At 35.5% G+C, this 18,049-nt stretch overlaps 1 pseudogene; it reads left to right on the forward strand.

The window, feature by feature from the left end:
* The first annotated feature begins 8,061 nt into the window (after positions 1 to 8,061).
* LOC120190277 lies at positions 8,062 to 17,731 on the forward strand (annotated as a pseudogene).
* The last annotated feature ends 318 nt before the right edge of the window (positions 17,732 to 18,049 follow it).

Genomic DNA, 18,049 nt, shown 5'->3' on the forward strand with positions numbered 1-18,049 from the left:
CATTTATAAAACACCAAGCAGGTTCAATAATTGGGCCTCCCATCAACAGTAAAAGAAAAGAATAAAAAAAACCCAAAAGTCCAAGTTGAATGATATCAATTGCGGTAGTGAAAGCCGAACAAAAATCATTGTTACTTTAAGTAAATGATATGCTTCTAAATTTCAAACAATCATGCAAAATAGGCTTTTACTTAACATTTCAGTCAAGTACCTGTCACCTAGAGAATTTTCTTTCTTTCTTTCTTTCTTTTTTATTTATTTATATTTTTTACCATAATGTAACCCCAGACCGAAGCGGGTAGCCCGATTCGATCCGAGAAGTCATATTAGGGCCACCGGAGCGACCCACTGTAAAAATAGCGGAAAATTTAAAACTTTTTATCAGAACATGTAACTTATAAAATAATTTATCAGTATGCATAAATAAAATATATTTTCAGACTTGTATAGAAACAAAATACAATTACATGCCCCCTAATCTCATGTACCATACTCTGTAACAACGCCGGAAGAACTCCCTTACTGATGTCGATAGATGCACTGGTACAATTCTTTTAACCTGAAAAGGTGAGTAATAGAGTGAGCTTTGGAAAGCTCAGTAATACAGAACTACCAGATGATGCTGATGAACGTGCAGATACAAATAAATATATATTTCCTTATTGTTTCCGAACGTTTACAGATTTTTATGCTGAGCAGAGATCCTACTGAAATTTCAGGTGGTAACGGACAATGAGCGTTCAGTTCAGAGAAATATTTCGGATGACTGGGTTTAGGAGATCAGAATAGGTTTTCTAGTGTGTTCCCAAAAACCATGTAACTTTTCAGATCTTTTTTTTAAAACATATATATTTATATACCCCCATCTGTTCACATCATAAATGTGTAGGTTCCCCAGAACCATACACCCAACCACACATACCATTTAGACCCTGAGCACAAAGCCGAGGAGTCTACAGATAATCTTCCTCCTCCAACAATAAACCCCCCCAGATAAAACATTTCTCCGTCGGTAAATGGAGATATCAAAAATCAAAACATAATTCAGATCAGATATCATAACAGAATCCAGGTTAGGAATCAGAACAGATTTCAGATCAGATGTCAAAACAGAATTCAAATCAGAAATCAGATAAAATATTCATATAAGTAGGGAACACACCAGAGTTTACAGATATTATTCAGAGGTATTGGATAATCTTAACAGGTAGAGAAACATGAATCTTCAGTATACCGATAGGATATCGGAATTTAGAATCACTATTGGAAGAGTTCATTAACTGACAGAATCATCAGTTATTCAGAATGTAAATTATCAGGATCATATCTTATTCGGACAGTTTTCAGAAGCTGTACGTAATCAGGAGGGTATTCAGAATCCTTTGCATCCATGTCAATTGATCGGATAATCGAACAACTTGAGAACGAAGATTCAGAACCTTAATAATCTATGTCGACTGGTCAATTCATTTTCCTTCTAGGGTATTTACTCTTTAATACCACAAATTATTGTTCATATATCATTTTCGAAATTAACGTTGAATAAATCTTCCAATGTCTTTATTTCATGTTCACGCTTTCACCATATCATGAAATACTGACGTACTTGATTTTGTAATTCATAATACATAAGAACATTACATCATATATGTTCATTAACATTTCCAGATTCATCCAACTCACTTATTCAATCCTCAGTCCTTGTGGTTACTTAATTTAATTTATTTAGCATTCAAGTTCATTCCAAATACTTCGGGATTTTCCAGAGTAATTCAAGCGTTCCTGATTTTCAGACACATGCTGCACTTTCGTTCCATTCAATTTGGTCTTCGTGGTTGATTTGCCGAACAAACGTCCAATTCTTAGTACTGAATGCGATCCAGAGTTGAACTAGGTTGAATACTTCCAAAATTTATCATCAAGTCAAACTTAAGAAGACGAACACACATTCCAGTAATATCTATGTCATTTAGGTATTGACATAGCTTTAGGGTTGATATACTCACTTAAATTGTGTTCCATTACTTTTAAAGGTAGGCCAAATACCTATGCTTATTTGGATTCCTAAATTAATCCAAGGCATTTACTTGGTATAGGTCATGAGGGTATTTTGGAAATTTTGGTGTTCAGTTTTATTCCATTCATTTCAGAGCTCGAGGATATCCAATCATTTCTGAGCTTGGTGATATTCTTGGGTCATTTCCATTACAGGGGTATTTTAGTCATTTTACAGATCTACGGTATTTCAATCTTTTCCTTCCATCTGGTCTTATTATTTAATTTAATCTTATCATTTACTTTAGTCATTTCGAACAATTCTGACAGCAGAATACCCCCGATAAATTACTCTTCAAGTATTTACTCATTATTCGAATATTTTCGGGTCAAGTGTCTTCTCAGATTTTACAAACGGAATATCATGAATTTTTCTGTACAAAGACAAGATCTTAACAATTAAATTCTTACTTAATTGAGTTAAGTACAAATCCTCAAAGTACTTTCTCATTCAAGGTCAATTCAGACTATTTTATCTCTCAAGGGCATTTTCATAATTTCTTAACCAGATAATTTCGATATTAGCTCTTAACAAAAATAATTATAATTTTAAGATCCTATGGTTAATTGCTTCCTCCAATATTCTCTGATCTTGAAAAGATTCCTTAACAGACTTCTAGCATATTGTTCAACTCCTCTTAGGTTAAAAACCGGTTATCTATATTTTCTAAGCAAAACTAGTATTTCTTATGCACATCAATAGTTTCATCATATCAAATATGTCTTTAAAAACCTCTTATCCAACTTCCATAGTCAAATCTTGTCTTTTTATAACATAAGGATATTTTCGTAATTTTACCCTATCGGAATATTCTCATAATTTTCCATCCAAGTACCTTTAACATATGACCTTTGATGAAATAAATTATAAATTACAGATCCAGGTTGATTTCTTTATTAATAAGCACAGAACTGATAATTTAATTCTAACAACCCTTAAATCTCTTATATTAATCATTCGATCCGTATTCAGATACCGAATTTTTACCACATTCATATCGAGTGTAGAAACTAATTAACTACACAAATGAGACCAACATTATCTTAATCATGCATTTACCAATATTCACATGTTCCATAAAGCATAAAGAGGTAGTAAAGTATTACCTCGATTTCCGTGCAATACTGATTGACCATAAAAATTCCATTCGAACGCCTTTGATCTTCAATTCAACTTCCAATAATTCCTTAGATACATATCAACATAAATTATATCATAAACGGAGCTTAATTGCGATAAACGGATCGAATCGGGTGATAAATCAGTGAAAGACGGCTTATCGGGTTCGAATTTAGCGAAACGGACTTCGGATTCGGATTCAGGACATCGAAAGCATAAAATATGACTTTTCGGAAATTTGGAATTTTTGGTCAAAATCAGAGTCAACGGGTTTGACCGGCAATTTCGAGGCCTTCAGGTTCGAATTTCGAAAAACGGACAGCAGAATCGGATTTGGAACGTCGAAAAATGTCAGGATAGGTATACTTGATCAAAAACAAAGGTCGTTTAATGCTCGGTCAAAGCCAGTCAAAGTTTTGGTCAACAACGGTCAACGATCAACGGGTCAACGGGTCGGGTCGGGTTGTGACCGGTCAAACTGGTTAACTATGCACCAAAACCGATTAAACCGCTCATTTTTTTCTTCCCCACGCACAGTGGCGGCGCGTGAACAGTGATAAAATCCCGGAAAATTTTCTTAAAATTATTTTGAGCGATTTCGAGATACTTACAAAGCTCGGTTCACAATTTTGAACGGCGGAGAGCTCGATTTCAACAAATCGGAAACTTTAACCGCTTCACCTCCTCACGCGCCGCCGTCGACGGAGGCCAAGGATGACACCGGCAAACTCGGAACGATGCAACGAACACGATGGTGCGGGAGGTGTCGTAAACGGATGACCCGATCGTCGTGAATCGATGAAAAACCAACTAAAACCGAGTTATTACCGACGATACTTTCGACTGATATTCACGACAAACGGCGATGATTCACGACGAAAGGTTTGAGGGGTTTTGTTCCTCGGTTGACAACGAACACGATGGTGGTTTCGACTCGTCGTTTGGAGGTCGGACGGTGAGTAAATCGGAGTTGAAAGAGGGGTTGTTGGAGATGGAAAACTAGAATTTTTTTCCCAGAAATATACGGGAATGGGGTTTATATCATCTCAAAAATAAAAATGGTTAAACTAAGAATTTAGCCACTAAACTTCCTGCACTTCATAAAAAGGTATGTCAACTTTAAAAATTTACAATTTAACCCACTGTTTCTTTCAAAATACCAATTAAATCCACCACTTTATAATTTCTTAATTTTAGCCCCTAAATTGGGGTGTTACACATAAAATCTGAACTACCATAGAAAGTTCAATGACCCCATGTCTTGGAGCCCATCAAAGATAAAAAAGTGTAAAAAGCTAAAAGAAATCAAAAAGCTATAATCAAGTCGAGCAGAGAGCTTACCAGTTATCAGGGCTTGAAATAGAAGAGAGCTTTGTATAGAAACCAAAACCCATAAATTTAAAGAAATTTTGCTCGTACGGGTTCTTGAATTCAACTGAACCATAGCTTCTATTTTTTTTTTACCTTTTTTGCTAATACCAAAGACAAATATTGATGATGAATATTGGATATTTTTCTTTTGGAATTCTCGGCTATGGGAGGTATTGGTTCTGCTCCCCTTACTGAATTGCTAGCAATTAAGCTATTTGGTTCCTTGGACTGGGTGAATTGTTTTCGCCTTATTATTGAATTTGATTGTTGTCAAGTGGTTGATAGGGTATTAGATCCTGTGAAATCGATGTTGTCATTTGTTTCGCTTGTCAGTTTTCTGTCTGAGATCATTCATAGTAAAAATTGGTTCCTTAGGAAAATACCAAGAGTGTCTAATATAGAAGAGGATGCTTTGGCTAAAGCTGGTATTGATCGGAGTGTGATTTTGTGCGTGTAGCTTAATTGCTCTCTGCTGAAGGGGTTGGCTTTTGTGAGCGGGATTGATGTGATTGGGGTGTGTTCAGCTTGGTAGTGTTCCAGTGCCTGTTGGTGCTAGTTTTTGTGCTATTTCAGCAGGCTTGCGGAGAAGTTTTTGTGCAGATTACAATTTACAACGTTCTATCAATTCATGTTACTGTTTAGTTACTAAAAATATATTAGATTAACTATAAGATATATAACATTAATATTTTAATATTATTCAAATATAAAATTAATATTTTTACTAGGACCAAATGTAGGCGTAAAATCTTTTATTATTCAAACTTAATTAGGTTGGACCATAAATGCCTTTCTCATTGTAAAAGCAAAGAGAAATTCATGCTAATGGCTACCCATGGGTTTAACTTTTTTAAAATTAAATTGCATAGTACGAATTAATTGTTCAATCTTTTTTTATAAAATTAAAGTGATTACAGTAAAATATATGTTTTAAATACTTTTAATCAATTAATATCGAACACATACATATACTAAATGATATACTCGAATGAAAACCTCTAAAAGAAACAATATTTTCTATATTTATTAAAACCACTTAATGTGTTCCACATGCCTGATAACTTAACTCTCCCCTTATTGTGATGTATTAAATCTACGTATGGCTATAACCGGTAAGCAGGTAAGGGCGAAGACATTTCCTTAATGTTTATCCTTCTTCTGAAGTTATTATTAACCGAAAAAACAATTCTTGGTGGCTGCCGTTAGGTACAAATGAACAATAATTTTGTTAGGTAGATTTGATAATAAAAAAATTAATAGACAAACAAAATCACATTTCTTTGAGATCCCTTTACCCCTTCAATCACTCAATAATAATCCCAATGACTTAGGGGATGTTTGTTTGGCTTTGAATGGAGCGTGTTTGTTTCTCACTTCTCAATGATTCAGTGCTGATTAATTCATCAAACAGCGCTGAATGATTTAGCATCAAAGTATATTCTAAATGATTTAGCATCAAAGTATATTATAAATGATTTAGCATCAAGTATATTCTGAATGATTCAGCATGTCACATTCAGAATTCATACAAAGCCTCTGAATCATTCAGCATTTGAATCATTCAACGCTTAATCATTATGAAGTAAACAAACATCCCCTTAGTTGAAGTTTGTTAAAATTTCATCATACGTGAACAATGTCTGTATATTTCGATCATTAATATTTAATTTAATTTAAATTTATTAAATTTAAATTTAAATGTATTTTAATTATTAACTTATTCATCTAATTATACTCAGAAATAAAACATTAACCCATTATGAAATACACCAATAAACCCACACTAACTTACAAAATTTGCTTATATTAATTAAGAAAATTGAAGCGTGTTGGTCGGGAAATAAAACTGGTAATCAACCAAAAATAAAAATGGACGGTGAGAAATGCCAAAGAGTGAGTGGATCATATTCATAGCGATGCCAAAATTGAGGAAGATTCTTTCATGAAATTTAAAAATAAAAATAAATTTTAGTTTCATATAGGTTCTAATATACTATAATTATTTGTAATTTTTTTTACTTTTTGAAATTAAATTTTAAAAATTTCAATATATTTACTGTTTAAATTCAAGGAATTTAAATATAACTATTAACATTGCTAAATATAGTAAAAAAAACAACATTGTAAAAGATATAAATTCAATAGAATATTGTCAAGGACTGTTATATTTGACTCACACCATAATTAGAAATGAAGTTGGATTTTACAGTAATTTTGGTGGTGGAGGATTACTCGATAATTATGTTTATTTAATAAAGTAAATATTTATTTTAGGTAATAATTTTTAGAATAAAAATTGTTAGTGACTAAGTATTTGACAATATAAATAGAGATAATGTCTTAGATTTTAGAATATGTGATAGATAGTTATTTTGGATAAATATAATCTTTTTTTGGATCTCTGTAATTTTTGGGGTTTATGTTACGGATATAATTTTATAGAGATACGGAGAGTGTTTGGGATACATTCGGTGTTGGTATATATATGGGTTTTGGGGTGATATTATGTATTTGTATTATTCGTGCTATCTATGTTTATAGAGGATTATTATTCATCTTACCCGTGAAGGTAGATACAAATAAATCACGTTAAATATCATCTCTTGTACATATTTTATTTTATGTTGATACTGCTTTAATTGTTTTTTTACTTTCAAAGTGCTAACAAGGATTATGATAATGAAATATAAATTTTAAAAAAATTGAATTTCATTAAAAAAAATATAGAAATTACATTTTAAATGTGCGGAACATATTTTAACCCTCCATATATATATTTATTTATTTTGAGAGAAAAACCGGGGGAGTCGTTCAGTGCTTTTTTTTTTTTTGATGAAAGGGGAGTAGTTCAGTGCTTGAACTACACGATACGTGAGACGTCCATTTCAGTCTCACTTTCAAGATTTTAATAATATTTAAAAGAACCGTTAAAGATTTTACTCTTAAACACCATTCCCTCATTTCATAAATCTGATATTACAGGACAGTTGACCGTAGCTTAATTATGATGACAATGACTTAAATACCCCCCTACGTGGCTCCCTCTTTATAGTGGCATCCAATCAATCACCCTTCCTCCTTTGTTTTGGACAATTATATCCTTCATCACCTTCCAGAAGGTATCGTATGGAGGCTTATTGCACTTGAACATTTTGACTGCACTTGATACTGCTAAAAGTTGAAAAAAAAGAATCAAATCATATTTTAAATATACTGTTATCTAAAAAAATCAATGTAAAATCTATAACAGTATTAACAAGCAATTAGATATGGATAAATGGCCTCTTAAGATATTTTATATATATATAATTTAATTTAATATAATTATTTGGGGAAAAATGTCATCCTAAACCAAAAAATTCAAATAATGAACCCGCTAAAACTAGAAGGAGAGTATTGTAATTTAAACGAAAAAACGAAGCCCTTTTTGTAAATATAGAAAGATTTTTATCAAAGAAATCATTAATGTTTCAAAATCTCAAAAACTTGTCCGAAACGAAGCGTAGTCTCTCTCTTCCGCGCTCTCTCTACTGTATCTTTTGTAGGGACAGGGAGAAAGCAAAGTCACCATAGAAGAAAAGAAAGAAATATTGCAATTTGAGAAATGAGTAAAAGCAAAAACCATCCTTGTCTTTCTTTAGGTTATTCTTCAAACTTAAATAAATAAATAATCTAAACACCTTAAAGTTAAATTCTTTAGCTTCCTAATTTAGAACTACAACAGAAAGGAAAAAGAAAAGAAAAAACCCAAATGCTGGTACCCATTTGAGACTTGATTCTTAAGACCCGATTCCTACTCCAAGATCTCAACGTCTATCTTTTTTCTCTTTGTATAAGGTAACTCTTTGATTCTCAACCGATCCTACACCCCCGTTCTCACTTCAATGAAGTTTGGTTATTTCTTGAGTTTTTCAGTTTTAGCATGCAATTTGTCTGCAGTTTATGTTTTTCTGTAAGTCGGTGGTTTTTGTTTTGAGTTCTTTGTGCTTGCATTTGGATTTTTTTTATCTTGGGTTTTTATGCGATATATTGTAGTTTATTTTAGTACTTAAAGTTGGAGCTTTTTAGGTGGAATCAGATCTGGTTGTATCTGATGATTTATATTTGTGAAGAATGGGTTTCTCTTTTGGTCCCAAGAGTTTATGTTTTCCCAGGTGCTTTTTGGTTTTCATCTGAGATCCATTGTTTATTTTTGCTTAGTTTTGGTCTAAAATTAGTCCGTATGTTTCTTTCCTTAGGTTTTTTTTTGGTTTATAACTATCTTTACTCAAATTTTGTAGTTAGTGTAAATGTATAATATTGTTTTTCATTTAAAATTTTAATCATTAAGGTATTGGTTTCGTTGCTTGATTTGCATATGTAGGGTTAATATGTTCAAATTTTAAATACAAGTGAAATTATTAGGTAATATAATCTTATTAACGTTAATTTCTGCTATTTATGACTTATTGGCTACTTGTTTTCCTCAGAAGTATATTTGCCTATGTGAAGTGCTAGACTGGGAATTTTGATTAAGAAAAGATGAAATCTGATAGACTTATTGATTATGCGGTGTTCCAATTGTCACCAAAAAGTTCAAGGTGAGGATCTTGATCTGACTTTGAATATTTTTCCTAATTTTCTTCCTATTTCTAACTATTGCTATGTTACTCTCTATGAGCAGATGTGAATTGTTTGTTTCGAGTAATGGAATCACAGAAAAGCTTGCTTCTGGGTTAGTAAAGCCTTTTGTTACTCATTAAAGGTGGCAGAAGAAAGGTTGCACTGTCACTTCAATCAATTAAGCTTGAAGTTGAAAAACATAAAAATGCCAAGACTTGGTTCACAAAAGGAACAATCGAGAGGTTAGAGATGTTCAACAACTGTGGCTTTTTGTCAGTGAGGATTTTGGCTTTGAATTTTGATATGATTGGCACTTGTTTCCAGGTTTGTGCGGTTTGTTAGTACGCCAGAGGTGTTGGAGTTGGTGAACACATTGGATGCAGAGATGTCTCAGTTGGAAGCAGCTCGAAGAATATATTCTCAGGTATTAATGTCCTTTATCTATAACATATAGGAGAAGATTTGCTTTGTTAATTTGGTGCAATTTACTTTAGAATGTACTGAATCTGCGAACCCTTATGTTTCAGGGGGTGGGAGATCAGCCTTCTGGGGCATTAGGTGGGTTTTTTTTACATCATAAATGGTTTCCTCTTAATAGTTTCATTGTTCTTTTCTGTTTTCAATGTAGAATCAAGTTGTTTGTACTTGCGACTCCCTCCGTTTATTCTTTTTGAAGCAATTTATAGGAAATTACTAGATTATGGACAATTTTAAAGTGTATCATATCCAAATACATTAACCACGAGGATGCGACAAAATTTTTGTTTTTATACATCTATACGATATTCACAGTGGCGGAACTGTTAAGGGACCGGTGGGGGCCACGGCCTCCATTCCCCAAAAGAATATTAAAATTTTCTTTAGATTATATATGTCCCCATAAGTTTAGATTTTTTAAATGCCTCCCTGTAAATGAGGGTGAGTTTCGCCACTAAATATTAAGTTTATTTATTTATGTCATAATTACTAATGCATTTTTTGGTTAGGTAAAATCTCTAGTGTGTGATCTTGTTTGATAGGGTTGTATCGCTGTCGCAAGTCATTGTTGAAAACTGAGTGAGTTTTTGGATAATTTGTGACAGGTGGAGACAATGCAGGAATGATGGCTGCTGCTGATGCAACAAAGTAATTATGTTTGTCATTTTAGTTTTTTTTCGGATCTGTGATGGCATAATTTTTGTGGATAAATTTGATCAATTTAAACTTGTAGATGATTGTGACATCAAATACTGCTGCATGTACTTTTTTAGAACCTGATAAGTTGACTTCTGTTGAAACTTTATGCCTGCTACCACATTTCCATGCTTTAGGCATGGAAGGGATTGGTTCCTCCAACAATCAATGAATTTTATCTGTGCCAAAAGTGAACAGTATTTGATATTACATTTGTTATTGCATTTGTTACTTGTGGAAATGGAGTTGCTCGGAGTGTCCATAAGTATTTCATACAAAAGCAGCTTTTATTGCTACAACAGATTTTTTTAAGATGAATGTGGATGGAGCGGTTAGTGTTGGGATGACTGCTGGAATTGGGGGTATTCTTCGAGATTGGAATCGGACTGTGCTGTTTTTTTTTCAGAAAATGTTGGTCCTAATCCTATCATAGCAGAGCTGAAAGCTATCAAAAAGGAATAGACACCTTTGTTTCCTCAGAATGGGTATCGAAGGGAAGACTTTGTGGAAAGTGATTGTAAATTAGCTGTGGAGTGGATTAAAGATCAAGTCAGTGTTCCTACTTTTCTTACAAATTTGTTAAGGAATTAGTGTCTTTGGTTGCTGTGTATGAGATTATTGTGAGGTGGATTCCGAGGAGTTGTAACTGCGAGGCTGATTTACTAGCAAAGGAGGGGATTGGGTGATAGTTTTCCTTGTATTATTTAGCTGAGGTTTTTCAGTAAGGTTTATAGGAGTATGTTTAAGTTTTATGTAATTGGCAGGATTGTTTTAAGTCTTATGTAACTTTCTTGATATCATATATTGTGACACTCTTTTCCTCCTTCCGCTAGTTGGTTCTTACCTTATGGTATAGGACCTCTAAGAGGGAGGTTTTAATGAGGCCACCTATTCCTAAAAAAAAATTGCTACAATTGGATATTTCATTGGCATCACCTTTGCTTTCTGATTTGGTGGTTGTATTTCCTATTTACACAGGAAGGAGCTTTTGAGGGCTATTGATGTACGCCTTACTGCAGTTCAGCAGGATTTGGCAAAGCTTTTTCTCGTTCATCTGCAGCTGGTTTAATCCTGACACTTTATCCGAACTCCAACAATTTGCAGATCAGTTTGGTGCTCATCGCTTGAAGTAAGTACTCTAGAAATTCTTTTCAGTGAGATCCTGTACCTGGTTAAATTTGTATGCCTCTCGAGTATGCTATTTTCATGTTACCTAGGGTACCTATGGTTTATTGTGTCTTAGATAGGGTGAGACCCTTGTCTTCATGTCGCTTTATGTCTTTTAGGGTAAATGCCATCATTTGCTGGTTTTGTACTGCATATCACTAAAGTTGAGCTAGGAAGTTGATTCTTGATTTTTCAAGCCTGGCATGAGAACAATGTGAGAGGGGACAATATTTCCTTGATTGCTCTCAGTTTTTGAGTTCCTTTGTTTTATCTGCTGGATTTTGGTCATCAAGAAGGAAAAGTAGGTGGGAAACTGTGCTATCTAACTACTAGCCTGAAATATAAGAAAGGAGGTAGACAATCCTTGCTATTAGCTCGAACAAATTTCATTTTCGGCGCCTTCGAAACTTGGTGTAAAGGATTTATTGATGTTCTTACATTTTCCATTTAAGTATAGAAATTGCACACATCATTAGCCTTCTGTCCATGTTCTGAAGAGAAGCGAAAATGAGATGCTTGATGTAGAATTACATGCCTGTTCAAATTTTCCTTCTCTTGAACCATTTCACTGCTCAATCTGAGTTGATATGTGCATTTAGCATCAACCATGGTGGATTCAATCTGTTAAGGTTTTCATTTTTTATTTTTTGTTTTCATGGTAGCATGGTTTTACTCATTGTTGGGGGCTAGCTATGCTACTAGTCAGACTTGTCGAGAGTTTTGGAGTAGGTTAGAGGTCGAAAAGTTGCCTGAAATGGTATCTAGTTAAAGCATTGTCTAACTGCCAAGCTGTTTTGAAAATGATATATTACCTTGTTCTTAGTTGAGGTAACCTTGCTTGAACCTATTTTGGTGTCATAAACTCTCTCTTTTTGTATATTATTATTATCATTATTCTATCAGCTGATCTATGTAGGATATTCTCCCATAGGGTTAATTTAAAGATGATTGTATTCAGTTTGTTGGGCATGGAAGGTCCAAATAGTAGTCATGTTTTGTTACCAATAGATAATGATTTCCACCGTCGAGGCTTAGAAAACTAGTCAAATTTCTCTTTCTTATTTGTTCTTTTGATACTGTGTTCGGGAGCATTGGGTCCCCTTTACAAGTGGATTATTTGTGAAAACCCTACACGAGTAAAGGGCCGAAAGTGATTGAATTGTTAAAAGGTGGCACTCTTGTATCGGGACCCTCATGGTAACAGGGGCTGTCCAAGTTTCTCTCATATCTTCACAAGCTGTCTGATATTTTGCTGTAAACGTTTTCCTATTTTGTCCTATGTACTTATGTTAATGATAAAGTAGGCATTGGAACTTAGCCAGATATGGCATATATATATATATATATATATATATATATATATATATATATTTTGGTAATAATAATTCTCATGTAAATTTTTTTAATACTGTGCAGTGAGGCTTGCACCAAATTCATATCATTATGCCAGAGAAGACCAGACTGATACATCAGGTGTTAATGATCAGGTGGTTCGAGCCTCATGGGGATCTGACATGTCAATCGATGACCCTGATGAAGATCAAAATGGGTCCCATGTCAATAGCAGGCTCCACCAACCTTGCCAAAATAAGCACCAAGAACAGATACAACCAAACACTATGCAGACCCAACCATATGGACCAATCAGAACTAGCCACATCTCAACAACCAAAGCCTTCAAGTACCTCACAACAGCGTCCCTAGTTGAAAACAAGGAAGAAGAGAAGAAAAAGGAAGGGTTGACTGAGTCATCACCTAGTCAAATCAGTCAACCTTCTAGGCGGCTTAGCGTGCAGGACAGAATCAACCTTTTCGAGAACAAACAGAAGGAGACCTCAGGTTCTGGAGGCAAAAACCCATCGCAGTTGGCAAATCTGTCGAACTGAGAAGACTTTCATCTGACGTTTCATCTGTGCCAGCAGTTGCTGAAAAGGCGGTGTAAGAAGATGGAGTGGTGCGAGTGACATGAGCATCGACTTGGGTAATGATAAGAAGGATGGTAACAAGATAGCCCTTTGAGCACATCCTCATCTTAGTGTCTCAAGGTTTATCCGATGAGAAGGAACAAAGAGACATGAAGGGTTTGACTGACAAGGTTAGTTCAATTGAAGTTAAACCTAGGAGTGCTCCTAATAAAGCTGCTGATTCTGGGTTGAAAGATCAGGGAGAAGTGCAATCACAGGTCAGTAACCTTTCGGAGAAAGAAAAGGTTGTGGGGTTGAGCGTGTGGATAAGTCGGAAGGATCAATTGGGATCACAGAGCATCCAATATCAGTCTTTTACAGGTAAGTCTGAACAGGACGAGTTGGGTGATCAAGTGGTTTCTCAAGAGAAGGTTAGGGGTCCCATAACAGGAAAGAGGGGAGATTCGGAGGTGCAGTCTGGAGGTTTTCCTAATAAAGCTGCGATTGATGGGGTTATAAACCAACCCACTAGTCAGTTGCAGGTTGGAGTGGGGGATGCCACACCTGAGGATTAAAGAATAGAATGGAGGTTCAAGGTAAAGACCAATCAGTAGCACAAGCGCGTCTTAGGGTTCCAGGCCAATCCCAAACATTTTTGGGGGGTTTGAAGGTGTTATTGGGCTAAAAACGAAGGAGGGTCCGTATAAGGCAGTGAAGGTTATCAATTCACTCAACCACAGTGGAAATCTTTTACCGGGGAAGTTGAGGAAGTGGGAATGGAAGACTTGGCATCATCAGAGAGGCAAATGAGAAAAACTGAGGATTCTGGAATACATAAAATGAAGTTCAAGAAACAGGTTCCAGTAGGTTCTGAACCGAGCAAGAAATCGCATGGTAGTGCAAATAATAAGTCTGTTCCTGATGGAAAGGTTCCTGAGAGTGAAGAGAGTTTAAGTGCCCCAGTGGTTCCAGTAGATCAAACTACGAGGATAAGGCAGACAAGGGGAAACCAGAGCTGAATGATGAGTTAAAAATGAAGGCAAATGAACTTGAAAAGCTTTTTGCAGAGCACAAACTTCGGGCTCCTGGTGATCAATTCAGTTCTGCAAGGAGAAGCAAGCCTGCTGACGAGCAAATTGAACAGGAGGGAAGCTCACAGTACAAGAAACCTGTGGCCTTAGATGCATCTCCTTCACAGTTGACTGACAAAAACTCAATATCTGAACCGATGGAGAGTACGAGCAATATTGCTAAATTTTATACTCCTACAAAAGATAACCAGGACTATGCTGATAATTTGAGGCTAAATTTCTCTAGTGTCAGCTTTTCAGTTGATTCTAGAGGAAAATTTTATGAAAGGTATATGCAAAAGAGAGATGCAAAGCTGAGGGAAGAATGGAGTTCTAAAAGGGGTGAGAAGGAAGCCAAATTGAAGGCCATGCAGGATATCCTTGAGCAAAACAGAACTGAGATGAAGGCCAAGTTTTCTGGTTCTGATAGACAGTCTTCTATTTCTAGTGCTCGTCGACAAGCAGAGAAAGGGAGGTCATTCAATCTACGATTGCAGAGAGAGCAGGTATCTCCTGTTGCAGTTATGTTTGGAGAAATAAATGCTAAAATTCAGAACTTGTAGATGGACCTTCCTTTTTACGTTTTGAAATCAGAAAACTTCTGATTGAATATCTGTTACTAATTTTGATAAGGTTATGCATTTGGCAGCATCCAATAAGTTCAATCCAGAGCAAAGATGAAGATCTTTCTGAGTTTCCTGATCATCAGTACTATGGACAGGATAGATCATATAATGAGGCATCTTTATTCGATGGTTCTTCTAGGAGCTCCAACTCTAAGAAGGTTTTGCCAAATCGAAATGTGTCTTTATCCACTCCTCGCACCACAGCAGTTACAGTTCCACGGTCAGCAGCCAAAGCTTCAAATCCCAGTTCCGGAAGGCGAAGAACTCAATCTGAAAATCCTCTTGCACAATCAGTTCCCAACTTTTCTGATCTCAGAAAAGAAAATACAAAGCCCGCTTCTGGAGCTGGCAAGATGAACAGCCATTACAAGTGAGAAAATATGATCGGAGCAAGAGTAACAATGAAGAGATATCTCTTGGCAAGGATGATCAATCTCGACGGTCTCAGTCCAATCGGAAAATCTCTTCTGGTCATGTGGAATTTTCAGATGTGCCTGCCTTGAATTCTGTTGACGTTGCTTTGGAACCTAAGAAATTTGATAAAGAGCAGACTGGGCAGAGCTTCAATGACAACTCTTTGAAGAATGTGGAAGCAAAGCCTTACCTCTGGAAAGGTAATGGTATTGGTCTGGTGCTGGAGTTCATTTTGAAAACTTCAAAGCATCAGAGGCATCTGAGATTCCAAATGATGAAGAGTCCGATGAGCTAGCATTTGAAGCAGATGATTCAATGGATATTGCCAAAGAAGATGAGGAGGATGAGCTTGAAACTATGGCTGTTAATTCTGCTGACATGGAAAATGGAAGATCAAGACTGAGCCAGGAATCTGACAAACTGGATAACTCTGGATCCGAGAATGGTGATTCCATGAGGTCTCTTTCTCAGGTGGACCCTAAATCGGTTGCTGAACTGCCCGCTGCAGCGCTCCCTACATTCCATAGTGCAGTATCCTTGCAGGAGTCACCAGGAGAAAGTCCTGTGTCCTGGAATTCTCGCAATCTGTATTCTTATCCCATGAAACTTCAGATATTGATGCCTCCATGGATTCCCCGATTGGGAGCCCTGCATCTGGGAATTCTCACTCACTTGCTCAAACAGGAGCGGATTCTGCTCGAATGAGGAAGAAATGGGGAAGTGCCCAGAAACCATTTCTTGTTGCTAATGCAACCCATAATCAGCCACGTAAGGATGTGACAAAAGGGTTCAAAAGGTTGTTGAAATTTGGACGAAAAAGCCGTGGGACAGACAGTTTGGTGGACTGGATATCTGCTACAACTTCTGAAGGAGATGATGACACAGAGGATGGTAGAGATCCTGCCAGTCGATCATCTGAAGACTTGAGGAAATCAAGAATGGGATTTCCTCAGGGACCCTTCTGATGATGGCTTCAATGAAGGTGAATTGTTCAATGATCAGGGTAATTCCCATTTTCCCTTATACGGTAGTTACCTTGTTCTACATAATGTATTCATAATTATTCTTATCTGTCAAGTATTTTGAATATTCATTGATTGCATACATGGTTCAATAATTATTATTCTAATAAAAGATCACTTCAGAGTTTCTACTTCTATAGAATATCTTCCCTTTCTTGTAAAGCTATAGTTTATGGTTTTATGCCCTCTTCAACTGTAGAAAAGTTTGAATTGATTAACGCACAATTGTTTTAGCTTATTACGAAATATAATTGTAGAAGTTACATTTATCAAAATTGAGTTTGACTCAAAATTGCTCCGGATTTTCTGCTTTTATAGTATAGCTTGATGGTGTTTGTTTCTTTCCTTGTTGCAATTTCCATGTTTCTTTGTTGCATATATGAACCCGATAAAGTAGAATCATTAATGGTACCTTGCAGTTCAATCCTTACGTACTTCCATTCCAGCAGCACCTGCGAACTTCAGATTAAGGGAAGAGCACATGTCAGGAAGCTCCATAAAAGGTGACACCTTATCAATGTTAATCTAGTTGTCAGATATTTCTTTCTTGGAAGTAATTTATGTCGAACAATTGCCAACCCTCTTGTTGTCGCTGTGAATCCATTCCCCGAAAATCTCATAAGCTAACACTATTTATATAGTTATTTCAAAACTTTTTTGAAAGTCAATACCATCGGATTAAACCTCTGCTAACATATTGAACAATCTGTTCTGCATATCCGAAATAAGCTTTTGATTTGTTTTTTTTACTCATGTTGAATTCATGGTCTGTACTTGTAATGGCATACTTAAACTGGAACATAATTTTGCAGCACCACGTTCATTCTTTTCACTATCATCATTCCGAAGCAAGGGTAGCGAGAACAAGCCAAGATAAATCCCATATCAAGGAAAGTCCAGAACAATTGCTTGGAATCATCATAAACAGTAGGGTATAACGGAATATATAAAAGATACAGATGCTTGAGGTAGACAGCGATACGGTATGACACCTACAATGGGACTTTGTAAATTTTGATGGAGCCATGAGGCCTTCTTCATAATCTGGTAAGTTTTGTATTGTCGTGTTGAGATATGTTGTATACTGGTGTCGCCTCTGGCATTAGAGTCATTGTGATTTTAGTAGTCCAGAGCCAGAGGCATTCCTTTTGTATATCAAACATTGAACTCTTTGATATTAATCAAGAGTTAATTGACAATGTGCCCACTTTTTATCTTTGTAGCATTGTATTATCATATTTCTTGAAGCCCTGCTCCCAAAATTGACCATTGTTGTTTAACAATCAATTAAGTTACATACAATGAAGCTGCAGTCACAACTAATTTATACAAATGCAATGAATGTCGGGATAAGCTAACAAATTCATTTTAGTAATTACATGCGATGTGTGATTTTAAACAGCTTCGCATCCTTAATTTGTCTGTCATCTTCTTAAGTTTAATTTTATGATGTCATTAGAAAAACAAAATTGGAATTCTGTAATTTCTGAATTCACAATGGAACCTGTAATATCCACTATCCAAT

Source organism: Hibiscus syriacus, unplaced genomic scaffold (genome assembly GCF_006381635.1).
Source record: "Hibiscus syriacus cultivar Baekdansim isolate YM2019G1 unplaced genomic scaffold, ASM638163v2 tig00116962_pilon, whole genome shotgun sequence".
Classification (NCBI taxonomy): domain Eukaryota; kingdom Viridiplantae; phylum Streptophyta; class Magnoliopsida; order Malvales; family Malvaceae; genus Hibiscus; species Hibiscus syriacus.